Source organism: Bison bison, unplaced genomic scaffold (assembly GCF_000754665.1).
Source record: "Bison bison bison isolate TAMUID 2011002044 unplaced genomic scaffold, Bison_UMD1.0 scf7180017864178, whole genome shotgun sequence".
NCBI classification, from domain to species: domain Eukaryota; kingdom Metazoa; phylum Chordata; class Mammalia; order Artiodactyla; family Bovidae; genus Bison; species Bison bison.
The window spans coordinates 2607838-2617346 of record NW_011494750.1 but is presented as its reverse complement, the minus strand read 5'-3'; positions in this window follow the sequence as shown (position 1 = coordinate 2617346).

Below are 9509 nucleotides of genomic sequence, written 5' to 3'. Positions count from 1 at the left end.
GTGACAAGAGGTGAGCTGGGACAGAGCTAGACCTTGAACCCCGGTCTTCTACCGTCCAGCTGAGGTTCTTTCCAGTACTGTATCATCAATTTTGGAATTTAGAAAAGATCCTCCCTTTGCAACTACTTTTTCCCGGCTGGTTCCCAGCTGGCTGCTCATCCTCAGATGATCCATCAGCCAAGAGCTGATGTGTGAGTGAATGTCTCCCATAGGATTCCACGAGGAGATACTCAGAGGCAGAGATCTGCATGCAGGACGTTTGCTGGAGAGTGCTCCCAGAACGAGCACCTTGAAGGGACAGAGAGGTGCAGGACAGGCAGAAAGAGAAGCTGAAGCCTCAGATATTTCCAGTCACTGCTCTGGAGTGCAGATGGTCCTTCAGGGTCGTTCCAGATCCAACCCAGGGGGTGAGACCTTCACACTCCCCACACTGACCACTCATTGGATGCAGGGGGCATAACCATAGGCCAGGCAGCTCCCTTTAGCTGAGAGCAAAACTCAGTGAGCTAACATCAGGGTGTGCAGGGTTTCATTCCTTTTTGGAGACTCGAGGTGAGAATCTGTGTCTGCTTTTTGCAGCCTCCGGAGACTGACCACACTCATTGCCCATGGCCCCCTTTACGTGCCAGTCATTTCATGTAACTCTGACCTTTCTTTGGTCCTCTCATCTTTCCAACCTCAGCAGGGACGTGTTCTCTCTTTTTAAGGACTATGTGATTAGACAGGGCCCACCTGCATGATCCAGGCTCGCCTTTCCATCTCTAGATCCTTACTGTACTCATACGTAGTACAAAGTCCTGCCATGTAAGGTCACAGGTTCCAGGGATAAAGAAGTAGACATATGGGGCGGGGGGCATTGTTCTGCCTGCCACAATATGAATTAAATATATTTATAAGAATACTTCATATGTTCATAGCAGCATTATTCATAGTAGCCAAAAAGTGAAAATAACCCAAATGTCCAGCAACTGATATCTGTGTATGTATGTGTGTATATATAATGTTGTTCAGCTGCCAAGTCCGACTTTTCAAGACCCAATGGAGTGCAGCACACCAGGCCTCCCTGTCCCTTACCATCTCCTGGAGTTTGCCCAAGTTCTTGCCCATTGAATCAGTGATGCCATCCAATCATTTCAGCCTCTGTCACCCTCTTCTCAGCTTTCAATTCTTCCCACTTTTAGGATCTTTTCCAGTGAGTCAGCCCTTCACATCAGGTGACAAAAGGATTGGAGCTTCAGCTTCAGTATCAGTCCTTCCAAGGAGTATTTAGGGTTGATTTCCTTTAAGATTGACTGGTTTGATCTCCTTCCTGTCCAGGGGACTCAAGAGTCTTCTCCAACACCTCAGTTCAAAAGCATCAATTCTTCGGTGCTCAGCCTTCTTTACAGTCCAGTTCTCACATCCGTACATGACTACTGGAAACACCATAGCCTTGACTATCAGACGGTAACAGGCAGGAAGGCCAGGGGTTTCCAAATGGGGGAAATAGGCTGCAAATGTCAGACATTTCTTATCTCTCTCTTAAGCAGCAGGAGGAAACAAACTAGTGTTACATTTTTTCCCCTTCTCTATACAAATTTAAAAAAAGGTTTCTCTTAAAATTCTGTGTTGCCATAATGACACCTGGTTCTACCTGAGCTTAACTTTTCTCAAACCTTGAGCTAACCAATGCATTTTTCTTATGGAAATGTTTGTCTTAAGCTCTGTTAATGTGCTGTGTATTTACCCCAGACTCTGTCTTCAAGTTGGTTCCGGTTCTGCCTAAAGGCTCAGAACTGACTTGACAAACCAGTATGTGATACTCATGCATTGTTCTCCTAATCCATGTTAATGAAACTATGTATTTGTATGGAAATCTACCTTTCTTCAAGATTCATGTCAATCGTTTTATGGCCCAGGATGACTCACCTGGTGCCAAGGTTATTTCAAAATGCATCTTGTGGGTGAGGGGGCTGGTGCCATTCTCTGAGTTTTGAGACATTTCCTTTCTTTAATTAGCAGACTGCTAGTAGCTATGTAACATCCAGCTAAAGACTAGCGGGGGGGGGGCACTCTTTCTGCCCCCTTCTGAACTCTATGTCAGAAGCTTTCTCTATCTCTTTTATACTTTAGTAAAACTTTATTACACCAAAGCTCTGAGCGATGAAGCCTCGTCTCTGGCCCCAGATTGAATTCTTCTCCTCCAGAGGCCAAGAATCCCGGCGTCTTTTGTGGTTTAGCAACAACCTTTCAACTACACGGACCTCTGTTGGCAAAGTGCTGTCTTTGCTTTTCAATACATTGTCTAGGTTTGTCATAGCTTTCCTGCCAAGAAGCAACTGTCTTCTAATTCAGGGCTGCAGTCACCACCCACAGTGATTTTTAGAGCCCAAGAAGAAGGACTCTGTCACTGCTTCTACCTTCTCCCTTCTATCTGTCATGAAGTGATGCGACCCAATGCCATGATCTTAGTTTTTTAAATACTGAGTTTTAAGCCAGCTTTTTCACTCTCATTCCTCACCCTTACCAAGAGGTTCTTTAGAAACAATAGTTAGAACCTTGTATGGAACAACTGACTGATTCAGGATTGAGAAAGGAGTATGACAAGACTGTTTATCGTCATCCTGTTTATTTAACTTACATGCAGAGCACATCATGTGAAATGCCGGGCTGGATGAGTTACAAGCTGGAATCAAGATTGCCTGGAGAAATATATAAATGTAGTATAGCTAAATTTATAGAAACCTAAGTAGATTACCAGTTCCAAGGGCTGAGGGGGTGGAAATGGTCAATGACTTTTAGGGGTGATAAAAATGTTCCCAAATGAGATTGTGGTGACTGTTATACAACTATATGAATATACCAAAGTCATTGAATGGCACAATTTAGAGGCGGGGATTTTACAGTATGTGAAGACTATCTTAAGAAAGTTGTGGGGCTTCCGTGGTGGTCCAGAGGTTAAGAGTCTGCCTTGCAGGCAGGGGACACAGATTTGATCCCAGTCTGGGAAGATCCCACGTGCCTCAGAACAACTAAGCCCATGTGCCACAACTACTCAGCCTTCACTCTACAACCGAGAACCATAGCTACCGAAGCCGGCATGCCCTGGAGCCCTATAGCCTACAGCCGAGAACCACAACTACCGAAGCCGGTGTGCCCTGGAGCCCGTGCTCTGAAACAAGAGAAGCCACTGCAATGAGAAGCCCGAGCATCACAACCAGAGAAAGCCCACACAGGAACAAAGATTCAGCACAGCCAAAAAATAAATAAACAAAAAAATTATTTTAAAAAGTTGTTTAAAACTGCCTTACAGGGGATTCCCTGATGGTCCAGTGGTTAGGCCTCCATGCTTTCACTGCCAAGGGCCCAGGTTCAATTCCTGGTTGGGGGACTAAGATCCTGCAAGCCTGGAAGTGCAGCCAAAAGAACAAAAGATGCCTTAGAAGTAGTGTCTTTCATTTTATATCAAGACATTTAGGCATGAGCAACAGGGGTAGCCTAGCCTGGCCAACAGGATGCAAGCTGATCTCTAAACCCCATTCCAGACACACCCAGGAGAGTTCACGGATATGTTACAAATAACCACAGAGACTTTTTCAACTCCTGCATATGCACCCTGGGCACACAGTGGATACAAACTAACCACAGGGGCTTCCTCAAGTAAACTTAGGCAGCTAGGAGCCCACTAAGGGTTCACTAATATTCTATACGTACATACATCTGATTATAATAGACTGAATTATGGGAAGATATGCACAACAGAGTCTATAGTTACATAATTTGTAACTGTCAACTGGCCTTGAGCATATGCCCATTTCCTTTCTTGACTGGTGGTGGGTACAAGCCCTGTTTTGCACAGGACACAACCAAGAGGAGGAGACAGGAGGGATAAAAAGGGGGAAGCCAAGAGGGATGGGTAGGACAACTTCTTTAGGCGTAGAAAGTATTACAGGGTAGGGGTCGTCCATGTGAGCTGGAGTTGAGCCTTTAGGGACCCACCTTTCCAAACCCTAGTTAGTACTTGAATCCCTGGGGCTTATAGTGGCAGTCCCTCAGAGTCCTTCTGGGTCCTGGTTGACACCCTCCAAGCGTATTTCTTGTTGGAAGTGCCCAATGGCCATAGTGTAAGATAAGAGGCTTTGAATCTCTGGATCTAGAAAGAGGTCATTGACATAAACAAAAGGTCATCTCAGAAGCAGGCACTTTACATCTGGTTGTCCTTATTTGTGAGCAACACTAAGACTGAATTCTGGGTTAAGGTGATGCCAATGGACGGAAACTATATTTTTAACAAGCACTTCAGAAAAGTCATCTGCCTTACAGGGATAATATTACTTCACAAGGGATGTGATGAAAATGAAATCAGAACATGATATAATTAGTAAAATCATAAATAATGTCTCCTCCCAAGAAAGATGTCCACACCCTAACCCCTGGAACCTGTGGTTATGCTACCTGACGTGGCAAAAGGAACCTTGCAGACATGATTCAGTTTATGTATTTAGAGATGCAGAGATTAATTTGGATTATCTGGGTGAGCTCAACCTAACCACATGAGTCCTTAGATGCAGAGAACCTTTCTCGGAGATCAGAGACAGAGATGACATTGCTGGCTTTCAAGATGAAAGAAGGGTGTCAACAGCCAAAGAACGTGCTGACCTCTAGAAGCTGGAAAACACAAGAAAAGAGATTCTCTTTTTTGTCTCCAGAAAGAATATAGCCCTACAGACATCATGATATTAGGCCCATGAGACCCTGGTTGGACTTCTATAGAACTGTGAGATCAGAGTATTGTTTAAGCCACTAAATTACCACTAAATCTGCAGTAATTTGTTAATCAGCAATAGAAAATTCTTACCAAACAGCACAAAACTCAAGTTTCCCCATCCCATGGGTAAAAAAAGCACAGTTTTATTAAAAAAGAACAAATTCTACTGACTTCTGCCCCCACCTACCCAGTCCCTGCTGAAGAGTCCCTCAAACTTCTGAGGGTTCTCAGGGGATCTCTATATTCATGAAATAATCTGCTTCTGAAATAATCCATTTCTAAACAGTACAAGTACTCTATCAACTGTTTAAAACTGCTAATAAACAGCAATGTCTTACTGTATAGCATGGGGAACTATATTCAATATCCTATGATGAACCATAACAGAAAAGAATAAGAATGAGCTTATAATAAATGAGCTTCCCTGGTGGTTCAGACAGTAAGGGATGCGCCTGCAATGCCAGAGACCTAGGTTCCATTCCTGGGTCAGGAAGATCCTCTGGAGAAAGGAATAGCTACCCACTCCAGTATTCCTGTCTGGAGAATGCCATGGACAGAGGAGCCTGGTGGGTTACAGTCCACAGGGTCACAAAGAGTCAAGACACGACTGAGCAACTAAAACTTTTTTCATAAGTGAATCACTTTGCTGTATATCAGAAATTAGCACATTATAAATCAACTATACTTTAATAATTTTTTTTAAAAAAGGGATTAAAATACTCCCCCCATAAAAGAGATGCTGTACTGGATAGGCTCCAGTCTCCTTTGGGGACCGCCCCTGCTACACTAGACCCCAGCTCTTGCCAGGGACTCATTCCACCCCTTTGATCACCAGATTTCTGGAAAGCCTTTAAATGGGCAAAACTGCTCTGGGGTCATTCATTTTGTGGGGGAGGGAATGCTGGCTCTCTCCGTGAGAGCAGTCTCAGTGCAGCATCTGTGAACCCTCAATGGTTCATAGAATTGGTAATAAACTTGGTCTCTTTCTCATTCTAGTCCCCCATGCTGCCTCCACAGGCCTCAGAGTTAAGTCCAGTGGGAGTGGGGAGGGAGATAAATCACATCACACCCAGAATGCTCCCCTCGCCACTACAGTTAGGTCCTATGGCATTAGGCAGTAACAGGTTCCTTCTCTCCCAAAGCAAGTTTGTTTCCCAAGACTCTTTTCAGTCCCCTGGCAAACAGGTTTGAAGAACAAGAAGTGAAAGGCAGTGAAAAGGTGACTGGAACAGTGGACTCCAGGTGGGATGGAGGGGCTGCACTGCTAGAGTGGGTGTTCTGGTGTTACTGAAAGGAGTTTGCAGGGCCCGGCTGCTTGCCGCTCAAAAGACAACAAATAGGCCAGGATGGCGGAAAGGAAAGTTTGCTTTATTTCAGATTCTGGCAACTGTTGGGGGAGGGTAGCAGACATCTGTCCAAAGGCCAACTCCCCCAACCCCCTCCACGAGAATGGGGTGAGAGCTTTTATAGACAGAGGGGGGCGGTGGCTATATGCAGAAACAGCACAGTCATCTCTAACAGTCATCTTCAGATTGGTCATCAGTGGTCTGACCAGCATTATCTTGATTGTTTTCAGTACCATTAATCTTCAGGTCCAGGGTCCCTTTGTTCTCATTTCTTTGTGGCCAATTCTTGGAATTGTGGCAACTCATGCCCTGGGTACGGTCTGGTCATTGTGTCGTTAACTTCTCCACCTGGTGTTTTAGTATCTGTAAGACAGCTCACAGGATATGGCTCAGAATAGTTAGCCCTTGAGAAAGAACTAAAGGTCCTTGACTATGCTTAACAACTACATTATTATTTAGTCTCCTTTAACTGTTTTCCTTTGTTTCTGCATTTCTCACTTCTCTGATTAAACTTATTTTTTGACTAAAGTTTTTCACAGTCAAAAGGCAGGCACAGGACATAGTTGGGGGGGAGGCAGGCTATGGTAAGGAACATAGGGTCCTGCTCCATCTCACTAGCAGGAGTGAGCTGGAAAAACAGTGGAGAGCAGTTAGAACAGAGGAATGAAACAGGGAATGCCAGTGAAGGGTTGCGGCCACTGTTAACAAGAAACAACAGAAGTGCTTAACAAATGTTAACTAGCAGGGGACAAAAATACCTTTTCCCCCTGCAAAGGACTATTTCCCCCCCAATAGATCCCAATTCCCTCCACAGAACATCTACTCTGCCCTGTGCTGTGTTCAGCTGTCTCACTCTTGTGACTCCATCAGTTCAGCTCAGTTGTCATGTCTAACTCTTTGCGACCCCATGGACTGCAGCACACCAGGCTTCCCTGACCATCACCAACTCCCAGAGCTTACTCAAACCCATGTCCATTGAATCAATCATGCCATCCAACCATCTTATCCTCTTTCATCCCCTTTTCCTCCTTCCTTCAATCTTTCCCAGCATCAGGGTCTTATCCAGAGTCAGCTCTTCCCATCAGGTGGCCAAACTACTGGAGCTGCAGCTTCAGCATCAGTCCTTCCAATGAACACCCAGGACTGATCTCCTTTAGGATGGACTGGTTGGATCTCCTTGCAGTCCAAGGGACTCTCAAGAGTCTTCTCCAACACCACAGTTCAAAAGCATCAATTCTTCAGCGCTCAGCTTTCTTCACAGTCCAACTCTCACATCCACACATGACTACTGGAAAAACCATAGCCTTGACTAGACAGACCTTTGTTGGCAAAATATCTCTGCTTTTTAATATGCTGTCTAGGTTGGTCATAGCTTTTCTTCCAAGGAGCAAGCGCCTTTTAATTTCATGGCTGCAGTCACCATCTGCAGTGATTCTGGAGCCCCCCAAAATAAAGTCTGTCACTGTTTCTATTGTTTCCCCATCTATTTGCCATGAAGGGATGGGACCGGATGCCATGAGCTTCATTTTTTGAATGTTGAGTTTTAAGCCAACTTTTTCACTCTCCTCTTTCACTTTCATCAAGAGGCTCTTTAGTTTTTCTTTGCTTTCTGCCAAAAGGGTGGTGTCATCTGCATATCTGAGGTTATTGATATTTCTCCTAGAAATCTTGATTCTAGCTTGTGCTTCATCCAGCCCAGCATTTCGCATGATGTACTCTGCATGTAAGTTAAATAAGCCAGATGACAAAACAAAGCCTTGACCTATTCCTTTCCCAATTTTGAACCAGTTGTTTGTTCCATGTCCGGTTCTAACTGCTGCTTCTTGACCTGCATACAGATTTTTCAGGAGACAGGTAAGGTGGACCTTACCCCATGGACTTAGCCCATTGTGATCCCATGGACAACCTTAGCCCATTGTGAACCCATGGACTTATCCCACTGTGACCCCATGGACAACCTTACCCCATTGTGACCCTATGGACTGCAGCAAATCAGGATCTTCTGCCCATAGAATTCTCTAGGCAAGAATACTGGAGTGGGTTGCCATGTCTTCCTCCAGGGGATCTTCCCAACCCAGGGATGGAACCCTTACCTCCTTGCATTGCAGGTGGATTCTTCACCCCTGAGCCACTGGGTAAGCCCCTACTCTGCGCTACATATGACTAAAGCTGGAGTATCTTCCAAACACCCAAATCACAAATGGAAGAAACAGCAAATTCCTTTCACCAATGCAAGTGAGCAGCATTTATGTAATTCCAGCAGGGAGCAGCATCAATATTTACCTGAATACATTCAGTTCAGTTCAGTTCAGTCGCTCAGTCATGTCCGACTCTTTGCAACCCCATGAATCGCAGCACACCAGGTCTCCCTGTCCATCACCAACTCCCGGAGTTCACCCAAACTCATGTCCATCGAGTCAGTGATGCCATCCAGCCATCTCATCCTCTGTCATCCCCTTCTCCTCCTGCCCCAAATCCCTCCCAGCATCAGGGTCTTTTCCAATGAGTCAACTCTTCGCATGAGGTGGCCAAAGTACTGGAGTTTCAGCTTTAGCATCAGTCCTCCCAATGAACACCCAGGACTGATCTCCTTTAGGATGGACTGGTTGGATCTCCTTGCAGTCCAAGGGACTCTCAAGAGTCTTCTTCAACACCACAGTTCAAAAGCATCAATTCTTCAGCACTCAGCTTTGTTCACAGTCCAACTCTCACATCCATACATGACCGCTGGAAAAACCATAGCCTTGACTAGATGGACCTTTGTTGGCAAAGTAACATCTCTGCTTTTCAATATGCTATCTAGGTTGATCAGAACTTTCCTTCCAAGAAGTAAGCGTCTTTTAATTTCATGGCTGCAATCACCATCTGTAGTGATTCTGGAGCCCAAAAAAATAAAGTCTGACACTGTCTCTACTGTTTCCCCATCTATTTCCCATAAAGTGATGGGACCAGATGCCATGATCTTCGTTTTCTGAATGTTGAGCTTTAAGCCAACTTTTTCACTCTCCACTTTCACTTTCATCAAGAGGCTTTTGAGTTCTTCACTTTCTGCCATAAGGGTGGTGTCATCTGCATATCTGAGGTTACTGATATTTCTCCCGGCAATCTTGATTCCAGCTTGTGCTTCTTCCAGCCCAGCGTTTCTCATGATGTACTCTGCATATAAGTTAAATAAGCAGGGTGACAATATACAGCCTTGACGTACTCCTTTTCCTATTTGGAACCAGTCTGTTGTTCCATGTCCAGTTCTAACGGTTGCTTCCTGACCTGAATATAGGTCTCTCAAGAGGCAGGTCAGGTGGTCTGGTATTCCCATCTCTTGAAGAATTTTCCAGTTTATTGTGATCCACACAGTCAAAGGCTTTGGCATAATCAATAAAGCAGAAATAGATGTTTTTCTGGAACTCTCTTGCTTT